General features: G+C 44.6%; 1 protein-coding gene, 1 long non-coding RNA gene and 1 pseudogene across 3 annotated transcripts in view; 2 read left to right on the top strand and 1 right to left on the bottom strand.

Annotated features, from left to right (window-relative positions):
• Positions 1 to 17,994, top strand: part of LOC105469050 (FAM20A golgi associated secretory pathway pseudokinase) — a 62,197-nt gene that overhangs the window by 18,798 nt on the left and 25,405 nt on the right. The gene's annotated exons all lie outside the window — the stretch shown is intronic.
• On the bottom strand, positions 24 to 3,469 carry LOC139359674 (uncharacterized). The gene is made up of 3 exons (XR_011615961.1): positions 3,329 to 3,469; positions 473 to 589; positions 24 to 203 (listed from the first exon to the last, which is right to left on the bottom strand). It is a non-coding gene; the product is annotated as an uncharacterized lncRNA (long non-coding RNA).
• Positions 15,610 to 17,114, top strand: LOC105469365 (glycerol-3-phosphate acyltransferase 3 pseudogene; annotated as a pseudogene).

The raw sequence follows: 17,994 nt of genomic DNA, 5'->3' as shown, positions 1-17,994 counted from the left end.
GGTCATGCGACTAGTCCTGGCCAGTGGGTTATCAGTTGATGTGACCTGCGTCGCTTCCTGCCAAAGCACTGGAGAGCTGGCACTTCATCTTCCCATTCCTCTCTTTTCTTGCCCTGATGACTGTGAAGACCATTTGTTGGGATCTTGGTGTGTTCATCAAGCTGGATCCTTGAGTCAGTGTGTGGAGCAGAATCCCTACTGACCTTCGTGAGACAAGTAGCATGAGCGAGAGATAAGCTCTTGTTTTGATAAGCCACTCAGATTTCAGGATTAAGTTGTTACTCTAGCAGAACCTACCCTACTCTCACTCAATAGGTGAATGAATTCAGATGGATTTTGCTCTACAAACTCAAAAGTGAAAATAACATAGCATTGTTTTATTTCTCAAAAGTCCAGTCACCTTAGACTCTAGGCCCTCTTTTCTGTTTGGTTGGCTAGAAATTTAGTCTGAGTCATCACAGGAGCTCCTTACCCCAAGCCCCTCATGTTGGGTCAATGTCCTAGGGCCTCTCGGAGCACAACATTTGAGGGGGACTCGTAGTCCATGTTCCATCACCTGGTCTCGTGCAGGTGGGTGGCACCGTTGGTTCTGCATCAAGTTCAAGCACAGGATTATTGGCTGAGGCTGGGTTCCTGGTGCCTAAAATGAGTCTTTCTCTGCACACACCTAACCGCTCCCCAGCACATTGGGTCACCTCCAAGAAACAGGCCAGACACAGGACCCCAGCCAACTTTCTTTTCCCAACCTTGGAGTCTCTTCATGCTTCCCCAAAATTCTGTGCTTCTTTATGCACTTTCACATTCTCTGTTAAACCCCCCCTGCCTAGCAGATGCCTTCACAGACCCTAGATTTTTTTTTTTTTTTGAAACAGAGTCTCACTCTGTCACCAGGCTGGAGTGCCGTGGCGCAATCTCGGCTCATTGCAACCTCCACCTCCTGGGTTCAAGCAATTCTGCTGCCTCAGCCTCCTGAGTAGCTGGGACTACAGGCGCCCGCCAGTACGCCCAGCTAATTTTTTTTTTTTTTTTTTTTTTTTGTATTTTTAGTAGAGACGGGGTTTCACCATGTTCACCAGGATGGTCTCGATGTCTTGACCTCGTGATCCGCCCTCCTTGGCCTCCCAAAGTGCTGGGATTACAGGTGTTAGCCACCGCGCCAAGCCGAGCCTAGACTCTTTTTTAAAAAAACCCTGGGGAAGGAGTTAAAGAAGCCTGGCTACCTGTCTAAACTTCCGCTTGGTCCTGGATCCTAAACACCCTCTGAGGCAAGGAACACAAAAGCCCAGCTATCTTCTGAGAACAAGGGTGGGTAAAATTCCGGAAGAACAAAAAACACATTAATATCTCAATAAATTATCCTCCCACATGGGTGACTGATCATATGCTGAGGAGGAAAGGAGGCCAACATTGCAATCATGCTCTCAGTTTCCAGATCAGGTGGAAAAATAATACCACGCAAATTAGCACTAGCTCACAGGCCAAGGACTTGAAGGAATTTAATCTGAGTGAACCACAAGGAAATTTGCTTATGAACCATGAAAATATGTGCCCCAGCCTAACCCCCTGTTGTACCCACCTACATGCAGATTCCTCAACATTCAAATCCAGCTCCCTTTCAAATGCCCATGCCTGTACGATAGGCAGTAAGGCAGAATTCAGACACTTTTGAAAATAAATATGTTCTGGTAAACCTTTGATTATTAGAGGACCCAGGGGTGGATTTTTAAAGCTCCTGCTTTGTCTTGGTATTGCTCAGAGTATTATTGCCTTTACGCCACATTTCTTCTTTTTGCTTTCAGGAAAGTGGTAGAGGAAAGAAAGGACACCTGTCTATCCAGTGTCACTTGCAAATAGAGTGTGTGTTTGTGTGTGTGTGTGTGTGTGTGTGTGTATGGTATGTGAAACATATATTTGTTTATTTTAGGATTACACAGTTGGAAGATTGAAAAGAACCACAATTATAACATTTAAATGAATCAATATTGCATCTTTTACAACTAACACATGTGTTAGTGTTTTATCAATACGCTTGTTAGGTTGGTAGAAGTCTGACAACTAAATGCTTGCTGACTCAAATTGGTTTTATTTAAACAATTAAGTAACATTTTTAATATTTTGCTGTGCAGAAGCTAAAGAAGGAGTGGAGAGGCTCTGAGGAACGCTTTTATGCTGTCTATGGAAAATATTAAATTACACAGAGTCCAAAAATCCATCATAGCAATTTTCAGGCCATCATCAGAGGATTAAGTGCTTTATTTGCTCATTATTCTATGGCTCTAGCCCAGGATTTCTAACTCAGCATTACTGACATTTGGGGCCAGAGAATTTTATCTCGTGCAGAGCTGTTCCTTGCATTGGAGAATGTTTAGAACAGCCATCAGCACTCTCCCCACCAACTATGACAACCAAATATGTCTCCAAACATTGCCAAATGTCCCCTGAGGAGTAAAATCTCCCCCAGTGGCGAACCGCTGGTCTACAGCAGGGAGGAAACAGTTCTGCCTAAAGGGAGATTCTGCAGCTGCAAGGCCGCTGTGCTGTGTGAATCATCACATCACAATTAGGTTGAGGAGCTCCGCAGTCCAGCGTTAATATTTCATGTTTCCCAAAATGTGTCGTGTGCCGTACGGAATAGAGAGGAACTGGTGTGTGCTATGTAAGGAAATGGTTTAAGAGATGCCCTCTGAGCAGGAGACTTCATGGCAGGACTTCTGCGAGCCTTGATTGTCTTTGTGCACATGGCCACTCCCGCAGAGTGGTTACCGTTTGCAGCTCTTTCTAAGTTTATTTGTGTGGAGCTAGATGTTTTGGATCTTAGCTCTATAGCCAAAACAAGAAATCTGGGAAACTTGGCCCAGATAGAAGACATCTGCTAGTTCCCTGACTCGACTCTGGGGACTCTTAGATGAGGGATCATTCTTTCATTCTTCTCCGGGGAGTCTGTTGTTGTGAGGGTAGAGAAGCAGATTTTTCACTATAGCCAGAGTCCCAGCTCCTGGAATGTCCCTCCTGGCCTGCCGTAGGCAGCTAGCTCAGTCTGGGGCCATTTTGACTCAGATCTGTTAGGCTATCCAAAATCAACAGGGCTGAGCAAAGTCAACAGGGCAAGTCTAGCCACTTTGATAAAACCATTTGAAACAATCATATTTTGATTCCTAATTTTTTTCTCAGATTGCCTCATCAGTTAAGCAAGTCGCTTTGTCCCTAGGTCCCTGACTACATGTAACTAAGATTTTCTGTGATACCCCCCTACCAGGTATCTGAAAGATGTCTACAGTGAGGATCTCCCTGCCCAGACTGAGCACCGTCACAGCATTTATGGACTTACAGTTCTCTCTTCCTGGGGAGGAGGCTGGGACAGTCAAAAGGGAGCCTTGGGCTCAGGGCAGCATGAGGAGCCAGGAGGTGCCAAGTGGACCATGATGCGGTCAGCATATAGGGTCATGATGAAAAGCTTGGCCTAGGAAGCCAGTTAGCCAGGTCCGAATCACTGCACTGTGCCTGCCACTCACCAGGGAGTTGATCTTGAGCTAGCTAGCTCAAGTCAGTTTCCTGACTTCTGTCAGTTTCCTCATGTGTAAAATGGGCTAAGAATGGACCTGTCTTACGGGGCTGCTGTGAAGAGTCATGAGCCAGCACATGCGAAGTCCTCATAAAAGGTGCTGGCACAGAGCCAGGGCTCCAGAAATGGTGACGATTATTACGTGCAAGGGTGCAGGGGATCAAAGCAAAGAGTGCTTGAGGCAGGTATGGGGGCAGGGTCTAGAGAGCCAGAGAGGACCATGGCACCACGAATTTGGAGCTGGCTGAGCACTGGGCTTTTGTGCTCTTATGGGAGCTAGTCCCATTGGCTGGCCAGACCTATTTAAAGGGCTTAGCATGCAGCCAAGTTTCAGAATTCGGGATGAGATGAAGAAGCAAGAACCTCTCTCCAGCCTAACACCATCCACTTCCCCGGGGTTAGCTCCTGGGCAAGGGAAAGGCCATTCTTAGGGGGCGCCCTTTGGACTTGGTTCTCAGAAACAGCAGCAATGCCTAAACACCACGCCCTACCTGGTGGTTTCCATTGGTTACATCAATGGCTGATTGTATGTGTGCGTGTGTATATATACACATAGTATAATATATATATATAGTGTGTGTGTGTGTGTGTGTATGTATATATATATGTAAAGTGAAGACAGGGTCTGTGTTGGCCAGGTTGGTCTTGAACTCTTGGCCTCAAGCCATCCTCCTGCCTTGGCCTCTCAAAGTGCTAGGATTACAGGCATGAGCCACCGTGCCTGGCCTGCTTGTATATATATATAAAAGCCACCAAAACACACAAACTGAGTGGCCTAAAACAACATAAATTTATTCTCTTACATTTCTGGAGGCCAGAAGTCCAAGCTCAAGATGCATGCAAGGCTGTGTTCCCTCCTGAGGCTCTAGGGGAGAATCCATTTCTTATCTCTTTCAGCTTCTGGTGACTCCAGGAATTTCTTTTTTAAAAACATATTGATACATAATCATTGTACCTGTTGACTAGTGGCCACCTCATGCCAGTCTCTGCCTCTGTGGTCATATCACCTCATCCTCTTTTCTCTTCTTCTCTATGTACCTGTTTTCTAAGGGTTCTTGTCATTACATGTAGGGCCCAGCCAAATAAGCCAGGATCATCTCAAGAGTCTTACTTTATTCATATCTGCCAGCCCATCTGGACACATAGGGTATGTACAAGTCCCAGAGATTAAGACACAGATCTCTTTATTCATCATTATTCAGCCTACCCCAGGGACCATCCTAGGGAATGCCAAATAGAGCTCTTGACTTCGCCTTGGTAAGCAGAATTCAGGTAACTGGGAAATTAAGCAGGAGTTGGAAATAATTCTTCACAGTGCTCCTTCCCCTTTGCGAAGGATCGAGTTACCAATACAGAGTCCCAGAAGTCATAGTAACAATAACTCACATGATGCTATGGTTTGAATGCTTGTCTTCTCCAAAATTCATGTTAAAACTTAATCTCCAATGTAGCAATATTGAGAAGTGGGGTCCTTAAGAGGTGATTGAGTTATGAGGGCTCTACTGTCACAAATGGATTAACTCATTTATGGATCCATGGATTAATAGATTAACAGGTTATCATGGGAGCAGGTCTCGTGATACTATAAGAAGAGGAAAGGGAACCAGAGCTAGTACACTCAGCCCCCTCGCCATGTGATGCCCTGTGCCACCTCAGAACTCTCCAGAGGATCACTTAAGCCTAGGAGTTTGAGAACAGCCTGGACAACATAGGGAGACCCTGTCTCTACAAAAATAAAAAAATTAGCCGGGCATGGTGCCACACGCCTGTGGTCCCCGTTACTTGGGAGGCTGAGGTGGGAGGATCACTTGGGCCTGGAAGGTTGAGGCTGCAATGAGCCATGGTAGCACCACTGCACTCCAGCCTGAGTGACAGAGTGAGACCCTGTCCCCCCAAAAAAAAGAACTCTAGAGAGAGTTCCCACCAACAAGAAGGCTCTCATCAGATATGCCCCTCAACCTTGGACTTCCCAGCCTCTAAAACTGTAAGAAATAAATGTGGCTAGGTGTGGTGGCTCATGCCTGTAATCCTAGCACTTTGGGAGGCCGATGCAGGTGGATCACCTGAGGTCAGAAGTTCAAGACCAGCCTGGTCAACATGGTGAAACTCTGTATCTACTAAAAATACCAAAAAAATTAGCTGGACTGGGCATGGTGGCTGGCACCTGTACTCCCAGCTACTTGGGAGGCTGAGGCAGGAGAACCACTTCAACCCAGGAAGCAGAGGTTGCAGTGAGCCAAGATCACACCATTGCACTCCAGCTTGGGTGACAAGAGCCAAACTCCGCTGAAAGGAAGAAGAGAAGAAGGGAAGAAGGGCAAAAGGGAAGAAAGGAAGGAAGGAAGGGAGGGAGGGAGGGAAAGGAGAGAGAAGTGTTATTTCTTATAAATTGCCCAGTTTCAGTTTCAGGTATTTTGTTATAAGCAATAAAAAACCAACTAAGAAACATAAACTTTAACTCATTTAATTCTCACTAAAATTCTATAAGGTGGGTACATTTATTATCCTGACTTTTCACATGAGGTGAGGCACAGAGAGGTTAGATAACTTGCCCTAGGTCACACAGCTGTGAGTGGCAGAGCCAGGACTCGGGATGAGGGATCTGTCTCTCCCACCCTTTCCCCTTTCTAGATTCACAAACCCATCACTAATGGTGACTCTGATTTACAGATACAGCAGCATGGCCACCTATCACCTGCTCCTTAAAAATCAAGCTCTGATTCATGAGCTAGCTGAAGCAGATATTCTTTCAGGGCTGGAAGGACAGCCTCCAAAGGGTGGGTGCAGTTCTCTTTGGGGAGGGGAAATGCGAAGCAATTGGGAGCTCACTCCGGGATCCAGCAGATCACTGCAGCTCCAGCCCGCTCACATTGCCTCGGAGCTTTGGTTGGACTTCCCTTGGCCTCAAGGACACAGAGATAAATGGGCGAGGAGGCAGATGAACAGAAAGGGAAGCAATGAGAAATATGTTTTTGAGCCCATGAGATGGAGCAGTGGGAAGAAGTCAGTCAACAATTCTTAAAACAAAAAAATAAATAAACAAATTTTAAAAAAAGAAAAAACAAACAATTCTTCAGCCTGCTTATGACAACCCATAGAATTCTGATGATGAGTCAGCTCGTTCTGCTGAAGATGCATTTTGGGGAGAGTTGATCGTTCTGCATAATCCTATCATGAACACAGGCAGCCAGCACAAACGCAGTGCTGAGGTTTCAGAAATGAAGCCCATTCCAACAGTGAACACCAAAAAGCCATTTCCAAATCCCATGCCCTTCTTGGCCCAATCACTCCTACTCAGTGTTACGGCTCTGATGTTCTCATACTCAGAAACCGGTTAGAAGAATCAAGAAAGTCCATTGGATAAGGACCCAGACTTAATGTCTCTGAAAGTGCTCAACAAATACATCTGGACTGTGAATTGCACAATTGCCTGTCAGAGGCAGATTTACCATGAAGCTGATGAAGCCTCAGCCCACTTCCCCTCACTTCCCCTGTGGATGCTGAGCACTGAAGAGTTGAGAAGGGAGCCAGGTTACAATCAAGAACTATTTCTACATACAGCTGGGCACTGTGGCTCACACCTGTAATCCCAGTACTTTGGGAGGCCAAGGCAAGTGAATGGCTTGAGCCCAGGAGTTCAAGACCAGCCTGGGGAACATGGAGAAACCCTGTCTCTACAAAAAGAAAAAAAAAAAAATACAAAAAATAGCCAGTTGTAGTGGAAGGCACCTATAGTCCCAGCTGCATTATATATATTATATGTATATATATACACACACATACACACACACACACACACACACACATATATATTTCCACACAAGTTTGATAACTCAGAAAAAAAGCCTTCAAGGCACCAGTAGTTTGTTGATTCATTTTCATTCTAATAAACAGTTACTCTCATACCTGGTTTTGTATTCATAATTTTGTACTCTTTTTCTTAAAGATGGCCCTCCAGATCATATTAACTTCAGGTCTCACAAAACCTGAATCCTTCCACGTCACAGGAGAAATAGAACAGTATGAAGGAGGATTCTTCCAAACTCATCACAGCCATGGGGGAAAAAAAAAACAACCTTGAGAAAATGTTCTTTCTAGGACCCACGTCAAGGATAAGAACACTGAAAGAGACATATGGATCAAACAGATGCAAGATTTAATTTAAAAGCCAAGTGCTATAGAAGTTCACTATAATGCTTTTCTAATTGTCTGTGTGACAGAGTGCTCTCGAAAATGTTTTAAATGAGTGAGACCAGCTTTAAGAACTCCATGGATAGGATTCAAGTGCAATTCCTGTGTTCAAGGGGTTTTCTTCCCCAAGTTTTGATACTAGTCTTTTGGAGTATGATGGAGCTTTGGCAGCAGGAAACGTGTTCGAGCATCTAATAATCAGTTATTTATAGAATATTTACTGTGTGCATAGCACTTCTGAGTGCTCCTTCAAATACTGAGGAGGATGCAAATGAAATCCAGGGCAGATCCTTGCCCTCAGGAAACTTAGAACTTAATTGAGAAGAAAATATGTGGCTCCAGCCCTTTCGCTGTTGTTCCATTTCTCTTCTGATGGTATAGCACAATGGGCAGTAATTCAGTTTCCAACAAAGAGATTTTTCCTGAGTGCCTGACAGCCCCATTCTCATTTTCCTCTCACTGTTTGGGATCCTAGGCCCCGATGACCAGGGCTTCATAAACCTCTGCAGGTCAACCATCCTAACCCAGGTGATGGGACTGGGGGGACCCCATCATACCTCTCCATCTGACACAGGAATGTTGCTCAGAAATGAACAGCTCTAGGAAATGTGCAGGGGTTCAAATAATTAGAAAATACTTAATGGATTATCACCAAATTCCTCCCCAGGAGACCTCAGTATCAGCTCTCAAAACGGAAAGAGTGCCATTTCTCATAAAAGCTTAGTAACCAGTGAATTTAGCAAATTATAAACTCTGTGGCATGCAATTTAAATAGCTATACTTGAGAAGACTTGGCATCACTGCTTTTGGAGCAGAATTTGTGGCCAGATGCCAAAGGGAGACTAGTTATTTCAGCAGAAAGGACAGAAGTTATTTCTCGTTAGCATTTCAGTTCATCCTAACTCAGGAAAGCCCCAGGAAATTTAAGAGATGACAGAGTTGGAAAGAAGGAAGAATGGGAGGTAGGATTTCTGGAAATTTTAACATTATAGCAAACATATCATATCCAGAGAGCATGCAGATCAACTTCTCTTATACTAGGCTTGAGTGAGCTTGTGGTTCCCATTAGCTGTCTTTCCAGAAAAATACAGAAGGTAGTTCTCCTAAAGCTATCATCCACTAGGTGTGAGATAAAGAGCATATTAATTCATCCAACGAATATTTATTGAGCATCTGTTGACCAGGTGTGGTGGCTCACGCCTGTAATCCCAGCACTTTGGGAGGCTGAGGCGGGCAGATTACTTGAGGTCAGGCGTTCAAGACCAGCCTGACAAACATGGTGAAACCCTGTCTCTACTGAAAATACAAAAATTAGCCAGGTGTGGTGGCAGACGCCTGTAATCCCAGCTACCTGGGAGACTGAGGCAGGAGAATCACTTGAACCTGGGAGGTGGGGGTGGCAGTGAGCAGAAATCACGCCACTACACTCCAGCCTGGGCGACAAAGCAAGACTCAGTCTCAATATGTATATATATATTTATTGAGCATCCGTTATGTGCTCAGGATGCTAAGGATTGAAGGGTTAAGCAGAAACAGAAATAGACTCTACCTTTGTGGTATCTGGGGTGGATGAACACAAGCAAATGTGAAACCGTAAGGGCAGCATGGATAAAGGAGAGAGATACTATGCAATGAAACACAGAAACAGAGACGTGGGACCTGTCTGGAGGCCAATGCAGACTTCCAAGGAATGAAGGCCTGAGCTGGTAGACAAATGAGAAGGATGTAAGGAGGCAAAGATGAGGAAAGTGTGCCCCACGCCAAGGGAATAGCTATTCCAAGCACCCATGGTGGATAGATCATTGCCTTTGTAGCTGGGGTAGAAGAACATGAACCTAGACCACTGAGTCCAATAGAACTTTTCACAATGATGAAAATGTTTTATCATCTGTGCTGTGCAAAAAGGTAGCCACTAGTTACATGTGGCTACTTAGCAATTAAAATGTGGTGGGTGTGGCTGGTGCAACTTTAATTTTTATTAGTTTAAATGTAATTAGTCACATGTGACTAGTAGCTGTTGCATATTGGCCAGTGCAGGCCTAAGGAAGCTTGTTTTTATTTAACATCAATAAAGAGACATTGAGTGCTTCTGAGCAGGAGGCTAAAGGATTAGATTTGCATTTTGAAAAAGCAATCATTCTGGTTACAGTTAGGAGTGCTGATCAAAGACAGTCCCGATGAAACTTCCAGTTAGAAGACTATTGGAAAAGTCCAGGTGACAGGCTAGAGTGATGGTGGTAGATATGAGGGGTGGACAGATCAAGAGCTATTAAAGGAGATAACATCTACACAGTTTGGTGATGCAGGGGACATTTTGGGAAGGGAGAGAGAAATTTCAAGGATAACTCCTGGAATTCTGACTCAGCTGCAGGTAGCTTCTGTATGCTTTGTGGCTAATGGCTAAGACACTGACCTCACCCTTAGAAAGATCTAGAAGTGCCTGGGAGTTTTATTCTGTTAGAAACTCCCCACCCCTGCTCCCACCCCTACCCAAAAGATTTCCATGTCAAATCCCTGGAACCTTTGAATGTTACCCTATATGGAAAAAGGGCCTTTGCACATATGATTCAATTAAGAATCTTGAGATGAAGAGATAATCCTGGATTATCTGGGTAGGTCCTCAATGCTTGCACAAGAATCCTTATAGGAGGGGAAAGAATAAACAGAAGAGGAAGAAACAAGGTCACCACAGAGGCAGAGATTAGCATGACGCGGCCACAAGCCAAGGGATGTCTGGAACCACCATAAGCTAAGAGAAACAAGGAATGGATTCTCCCCTAGAGAGTGAAACTCCCCTAGAGTCTTCAGAAAGCATAAAGTCCTGAAAATACCTTGATTGTGGACTTCTGGCCTCCAGAAGTATAACACAGTAAGTTTCTTTTATTTATTTATTTATTTATTTATTTATTTATTTATTTATTTTTTATTTTTAGAGATGGAGTCTCACTCTGTCACCCAGGCTGGAGTGCAGTGGCGCAATCTCCACTCACTGCAAGCTCCACCTCCCGGGTTCACGTCATTCTCCTGCCTCAGCCTTCTGAGCAGCTGGGACTACAGACACCAGTCACCATGCCCAGCTAATTTTTGTATTTTTAGTAGAGACAGGGTTTAACCGTGTTAGCCAGGATGGTCTTGATCTCCCGACCTTGTGATCCGCCCACCTCAGCCTCCCAAAGTGCTGGGATAACAGGCATGAGCCACCGCACCTGGCCATTTCTTTTATTTTAAATGATTGAGTTTGTGGTCATGTGTTATGGCAGCCTCAGTAAACTCAGACACTCCCCCTGTTCTCTCTTTCCCCAAGAACAGTCATAGCCAGTGACTGATTGACCAGAGTAAGAGTATGTATTAGTCCATTTTTGCACTGCTATAAAGAAATACCCAAGACTGAGTAATGTGTAAGAAAAGAGGTTTAACTGACTCACAGTTCCGCATGCCTGGGGAGCCTCAGGAAACTTACAATCATGGCGGGAGGTGAAGGAGAAGCAGGTACCTTCTTCACAAGGTGGCAGGAGGGAGTGAGCGAAAGAACAAGGCAGTGCCACACTAAAACCATCAGCTCTCTTGAGAACTCACTCACTATCATGAGAACAGCATGGGGGAAGCCCCCCCACCGTGATCCAGTCACCTTGACCTTGTCCCTTTGTTGACACGTGGGGATTGCAATTCGAGATGAGACTTGGGTGGGGACGCAGAGCCAAACCATATCAGAGTACAAAGGCTCAGCTCCTTTGCTTCAATGCAGGACAAACTTTCAGGTATAACAAGCCTAATAGCTCCCCAAAGGATCAGACCAAGACTAGGACTTCTTTGTCTGGCTTCTTCCTCCCCCGTCCTCACTTTCTTACTAGTTTCTCCAGGGAGCGCCTTCATAATAAATCACCTGCTCCTAAACCCAAAGCCCATGGCCAGCTTCAGGGAGAACCTGACCTATGACAGGTGGCCTGGGCAGAACAGAAGCCACACCTGAGGCCCAGGATTAGAGAGACAATCAAGAGTTTAGTTTTAAACATGTTGAATGTGGATGCTTTTAAGGCAGGAGTTGGCAAACTGTGGCCTGCAGACCAAATCTGGCCCATGACCACTTGATTTTGTAAAAACAAACAAAAAAAGCAGCATTAGAACATAGCTTTGCCTGTTCATTTACAGATTGCCTAAGGCTCCTTCCGTGCAATAACAGCAAGGTTTGGACAGCTGAGACAGAGACCATATGGTCCACCAAGGCTAAAATATTTGCTATCTTGTCCTTTACAGATATGAGCAGCGGAATTTGTGAGTCTACAGCTGAAAGAGCTGGAAGAAAACGTTTATGAGTCCTTTGCACACAAGTGATCATTGAAGCTGGGGGGTGGATGCAATCACATCCAAAGCAAAGCTAGAGGGAGAAAGAAAAAGAGCCAGAACAGAAGCTTTCAGAATTGTAGTATTTAATGATGGACCAAGGTAGACTGAAAAGGAGACACAGACTAAGTGGCCAAAGATGCAGAAGTAAATCCAAGGAAGTTCCTTAAAATTTGAAACATCCGAAAAACATCTTTCATGTTGACCATTTATTATGTCTGAAGACAATGAAAGCTTTTATTTTCTTCTGGAAAGTCAGCATTTAAAACTACCCATCAAAAGAAATGTATTTTCTCCAGGGCAATCAAAATGATTTTGAATAAAATTATTATGGAGTTAGTTTGTTCCAATGCAACTAAAAACAGAGAGAGACATATTGTATACCTATGCAAACCCTTAGCTCTGAACTATCCAGTGATGTTCAAACTCATAGAGAAGTGTCTAATCCTGACTAACCCTTTTGCCATTTTCCCTCTTTGACCCTGCTGTACCATTGCCTCACTCCTGGGGAATTCCTTTATTTAGAAAGTTTTCTTTGTACACAACTTGGAGCGAAATACTCTGAAAAAGACCATATTTGTCTTGGATTATAAACCATCAAACCCCTAAAATATTTCATAACCCACTAATACCAAAAATATACTCAGGCCATAATAGCTGCATATGTCAGTATAGTGGAGAGCTTCCAACTTCTTTCCATAATAAACTTTAAGTACCTTCTCTGCACAAGGTGCTGTGCTAAGTTTTGGAAGGGGCACAAAGTTGAGTAAGACATTGCCTCTGCCTGCCCTCAGTTAGAAGAAGCGAGAAATGTGCCCAAATCACTATTACTCAAAATATGGTAAGAACAATAAAAGAAATTGGAGTTTTATGAAAATTTGGGGGAGTGAGAAAGAAAGCTCACATCTGGTTGGTTGTAGGACTGGAAAAGGTTCAAGGAGGAAGTTCCATGGGAGTTTGGCTGGGAGGAATTTCTGGAGATGAAAATGTAGAAGAAGGCATTCCAAGGTGATGGAACAGCATGAGGTGGGAGGAAAGTACAGGAACACTAAACATAGAACTTAGGTAGGAGGGCAACGGGTGGGGAGGAAGATTTAAAAAACTAAAACATTTGGGGAAATGCTAAAGTAGGAATTTGGATGAGAGTTCATGGACAGCGAGGACCTATTGAAGGATTACGTAGGAAGGAAATAAGTGCTTGGAACTGGCCCTGGACAGTGAATTTGGCAGTGAAGGAGGCCTGGAGTGGAGAAGGGAGGAAGACTGAGGTCGTGAATATCAGTAAAGAGACTATTCCAGGATCCAGATAAGAGGGTTAAGGCACAGGCAACAGAAAAAAAAAAGGGGGGGGGGGGAAATTAAGAGGTAATGGATGGCCAGGCATGGTGGCTTATGCCTGTAATCCCAGCACTTTGGGAGGCAGAGGCAGAGGCAGGCAGTTCAGTTGAGGTTAGGAGTTCAAAACCAGCCTGGCCAACATGGTGAAACCCCATCTCTACTAAAAATAACAAAAGTCAGCAGTCGTGCTGGCATGCACCTGTAATTCTAGCTACTTGGGAGGCTAATGCAGGAGAATTGCTTGAACCCAGGAAGCGGAGGTTGCAGTGAACCAAGACCGGGCCACTGCACTCCAGCCTGGGCTACAGAGCAAGATGCCATCTCAAAATAAAAAAAAAGAAAACAGGTAATGGAGGTTAAACTCCAGGATTTAGAAATGACTGGGAAAAGGCAGGAACCAAAGATGTTTGTGCTTTGTAGCTGGGAGAACTTAGAACTTAGCTCTATAGTTTTGGAGGGGAACAAGCAGGGGTCTCAACTTCCCCTTCTGCTACTGCCCCACTTCTCCACTATAACACCCATTGGAGAGGATTGCTGTGTCTATATTTGCATGGTCCTCAACTTTCCCTTCTGCTACTGGCCCACTTCTCCACTATAACACCCATTGGAGAGGATTGCTGTGTCTATATTTGCATGGTCAGGTATCAAAATTAGTCCAAAGGGGTCTGACCTCAACCCACAAAGAACTGTTAAATAAAACAGCCATAAATCTATGCTCTAAAACTAAGTTGGAGGTGGGAGTCCAATCGTATTCCTTCTATTTCCTCAATACGAGGAAATTGACGCACTGGGAAAGATTTTCAGACCTGAAGCCATGTGGTTAGTGACTAGGAGCATGGGGAGCCACCCAGTCTTCTGAGAACCTTCCAAATCCTCCCTGAGCCCTCTGAGTCACAGCCATCTCCCCTCCCTGCCTGGAGCACTCGCAGCACCCCAGTGACTCTGCCCCCAGGGTCCCAGAAGAAAACAGGGTACAGATTGGCAACCTCCTCATGCCTTCAGCTCCCACATCCCAGGAAGCAAATGTAACTCCAGGCTCCCACTTAAGCCACCTAAGCTCCATTTCCAGGCTTCCTGCCTTCCCCCATGCCTGCAGACACCCACCTCCTAAGGCCCAAGCCCAGACCTGCCTTGGTTTTCCCTCTAATGCCTTGATAACCTGCCTATTGCTTACTCTGCACACCAAGAGACCACAGAAAAGCTACAGCAGGATTCCAAGGTCCCTTGGATGATCTGCAGTCTCACACACATGCCAAGGCATGCAAATGGTGGTGGTGTCTAATGCAAGTATGACATAGATGCCATTCCCTTGCTTATGGAATGTTCCAGGGGATTTTGCGGTGGCTTGCAAAGCTGGTTGTTTCTGGTTACCCAGTAGAACAGTGTTTTTGAAAAAAATCATCATCCACCTGGTCTCTCATCTTTATAAGTGGTAAAAATCATAATTAAAAATAGCCACCATTCTTGGATGCCTACTCTGTGGTTGAATATTACTGCACTTAATTCTGATGGTATACAACGAGGTAGTATCAGCATTCCCCATTTCCCACAATGGGTAGACTGAAACTCAGAGGGCTTAAACTACTTTTTAAGCCTGTACCTTATCTTCAGTCTTCTCATTTGCAAATTGTGGATAAGAATAAGTATTTCGTTGGGGGCTGCAGGATCACATGAGACATTGTGTTCATAGCAACGACACTAGCATTGATTTTTGATGCTCCACTGGTGAGGGGCAGAACCAGGTCCTTGTGACACAGACTCTGCATCCATTTCTGTTATTGCACTACTGATTAGTTCTTGTTCGACTCGCTGTGCATTCGGTGACCCTCTCACCTCATTACAATAGGGGTCGAACTATGTCATTGTCATCATTGTCACCAACCAGTGACACCAAAACAGAGCCCTCTGTTTGGCCTTTGTGCTGTTTATTCTTTATTTGGGAGAGTCAAAGAAAGGTTAATGCTAGAGATGGAGACATTTGAGATGGTCCTTGAAGGACTTCTGTAGGTGAAGATTGATACTGAAATGGACTGAAATCTTGGAAGCATCCTAAGAAAAAGAGTTAGGGAGATTTAGAGAGGTTCAAAAAAACAACAACAGTAACTCTAAGTTAGTCTGGTGATGAAACAAGGGTACTGCGTGATAATGAAGGTTATTGAGAAAGATGCCTGTCATGTTGACTCACCTATAAGATCATCTTAGGAAAGTGGTTTTGTTTGTTTAAGAAAAAAAAAGTCAGAGGTAAGTGCTGGGCTCGGCGCTCTGCTCCTGGAACTCCCACAGGACTGCCTGGGGACAGGGACTGCTGTGGCGCTCGGTCCTCCACTACGGACCTCTCCTGAGTGGGTGCGCCGAGTCATGGAGGGCGCAGAGCTGGCCAGGAAAGATCCTTTCCGCATGGCTGACGCTGGTTCTCGGCTTTATCCTTCTGTGTTCGGTCTTCGGAGTGTCTCTGGGCATCTCTGAGATCTACATGAAGATCCCGGTGAAAACTTTAGAGTGGGCCACAATACGAATTGAAAAGGGAACCCCAAAGGAATCAATTCTTAAAAACTCTGCTTCTGTTGGTATTATCCAAAGAGATGAGTCACCCATGGGAAAAGGGCTCTCTGGTCTACGAGGAAGGGACTTTGAGCTGTCCAACGTGTTTTATTTCTCCAGGAAGGGATTGGAAGCCATTGTGGAAGATGAAGTGACCCAGAGGTTTTCCTCAGAGGAGCTAGTGTCATGGAATCTCCTCCCAAGAACCAATGTAAATTTCCAGGACATCAGTCTGCGGCTCACTATGGTGTGAGTGCTGGGCGTCATAGTGAGCTATTGTGTCCTACTGCCTCTGAGGGTTACCTTGGCTCTCCTTGGGATCAGTTTGCTGGTTATAGGAACTACACTGGTTGGGCAGCTGCCAGACAGCGGCTTCAAAAACTGACTGAGTGAACTGGTCCATCTAACTTGCTGCCGGATCTGTCCGCGATCGCTCTCTGGTACCGTTGATTATCATAACAAGCAGTACAGATCCCAGAAGGGAGGCATTTGTGTTGCCAACCATACTTCCCCAATTGATGTTTTAATCTTGACAACAGATGGATGTTATGCTATGGTTGGCCAGGTTCTTGGTGGTTTGATGAGAATTATGCAGAGAGTTATGGTCAAGGCTTGTCCTCATGTCTGGTTTGAATGCTCAGAAATGAAGGATCGACACCTGGTTACTAAGAGACTAAAAGAACATGTTGCTGATAAGAAGAAATGACCCATATTAATTTTTCCTGAAGGAACTTGCATCAACAGTACTTCAGTCATGATGTTTAAAAAGGGGAGCTTTGAAATTGGAGGAACCATACATCCAGTTGCAATTAAGTATAACCCTCAGTTTGGTGATGCATTTTGGAACAGCAGTAAGTACAACATGGTGAGCTACCTGCTTTGAATGATGACCAGCTGTGCCATTGTCGGTGACGTGTGGTACATGCCCCCCATAACCAGAAAGGAAGGAGAAGATACAGTCCAGTTTGCTAACAGGGTTAAGTCTGCTATTGCTATACAAGGAGGCCTGACTGAACTTCCCCGGGATGGAGGACTAAAGAGAGCAAAGGTGAAGGACACCTTCAAGGAAGGGCAGCAGAAAAATTACAGCAAGATGATTGTGGTTAATGCTTGAATTAACCACAGGGACTCAAGGAGATGGGGCATTGTGATCTGAAATTGTGGGTCACAGATCACGCAAGTACAAGAGGAAATTTTTTTTTCTTTTTTTTCTTTTTCTTTTTCTTTTCTTTTTTTTTTTTTTTTTGAAACAGAGTCTCGCTCTGTCACCCAGGCTGGAGTGCAGTGGCACGATCTGGGCTCACTGCAAGCTCCGCCTCCCGGGTTCACGCCATTCTCCTGCCTCAGCCTCCCGAGTAGCTGGGACTACAGGCACCCGCCACCTCGCCTGGCTAGTTTTTTGTATTTTTTTTTAGTAGAGACTAAGTTTCACCGTGTTAGCCAGGATGGTCTCGATCTCCTGACCTCGTGATCCACCCGTCTCGGCCTCCCACAGTGCTGGGATTACAGGCTTGAGCCAACGTGCCCCGCCTTCTTTTTTTTTTTTTTTTTTTTTTTTTTTTTTTTTGCCAGATCTTGGAAATGCAATTCAAATGAGAAGATGCAATGCTTTAAAAAAAAAAAAAAAGAAAAAAAAAAAGGTGGGGGGATGGAAAAGGATACTAGATGGGGAGACACATGAGGAGTGAGAAAGAGGTATGCAAAAACAACTTTCAATGTAATTTGTTTAATTGCACAATTACAGAAATACATGAAGTAAAAATGAAGCTACTCATGCCTACCCCCAAGGGGCACCATCATTGAGTTTGGTATGTGTTCTTTTCATGCACACTAAATGTGTCTATGTCTATATAAGCACCTGTATATGATATTTTTAGCAAAAAGAAAAAGACCCACTCTACAACTGTTCTGAAATTAGACATCTTTCTACATCACTACATATAGAGATATCTCTTAAATACCCCTGGCCTAGACATTTCTCTTTTCTCCAGATTTTACAATTACAAACAATGGTGAACATC

This window comes from Macaca nemestrina, chromosome 17, assembly GCF_043159975.1.
Source record: "Macaca nemestrina isolate mMacNem1 chromosome 17, mMacNem.hap1, whole genome shotgun sequence".
In the NCBI taxonomy this organism is placed as follows: domain Eukaryota; kingdom Metazoa; phylum Chordata; class Mammalia; order Primates; family Cercopithecidae; genus Macaca; species Macaca nemestrina.
Note: the sequence above shows the minus strand (reverse complement) of the source record. Positions and strands in the feature narration are given on the sequence as shown.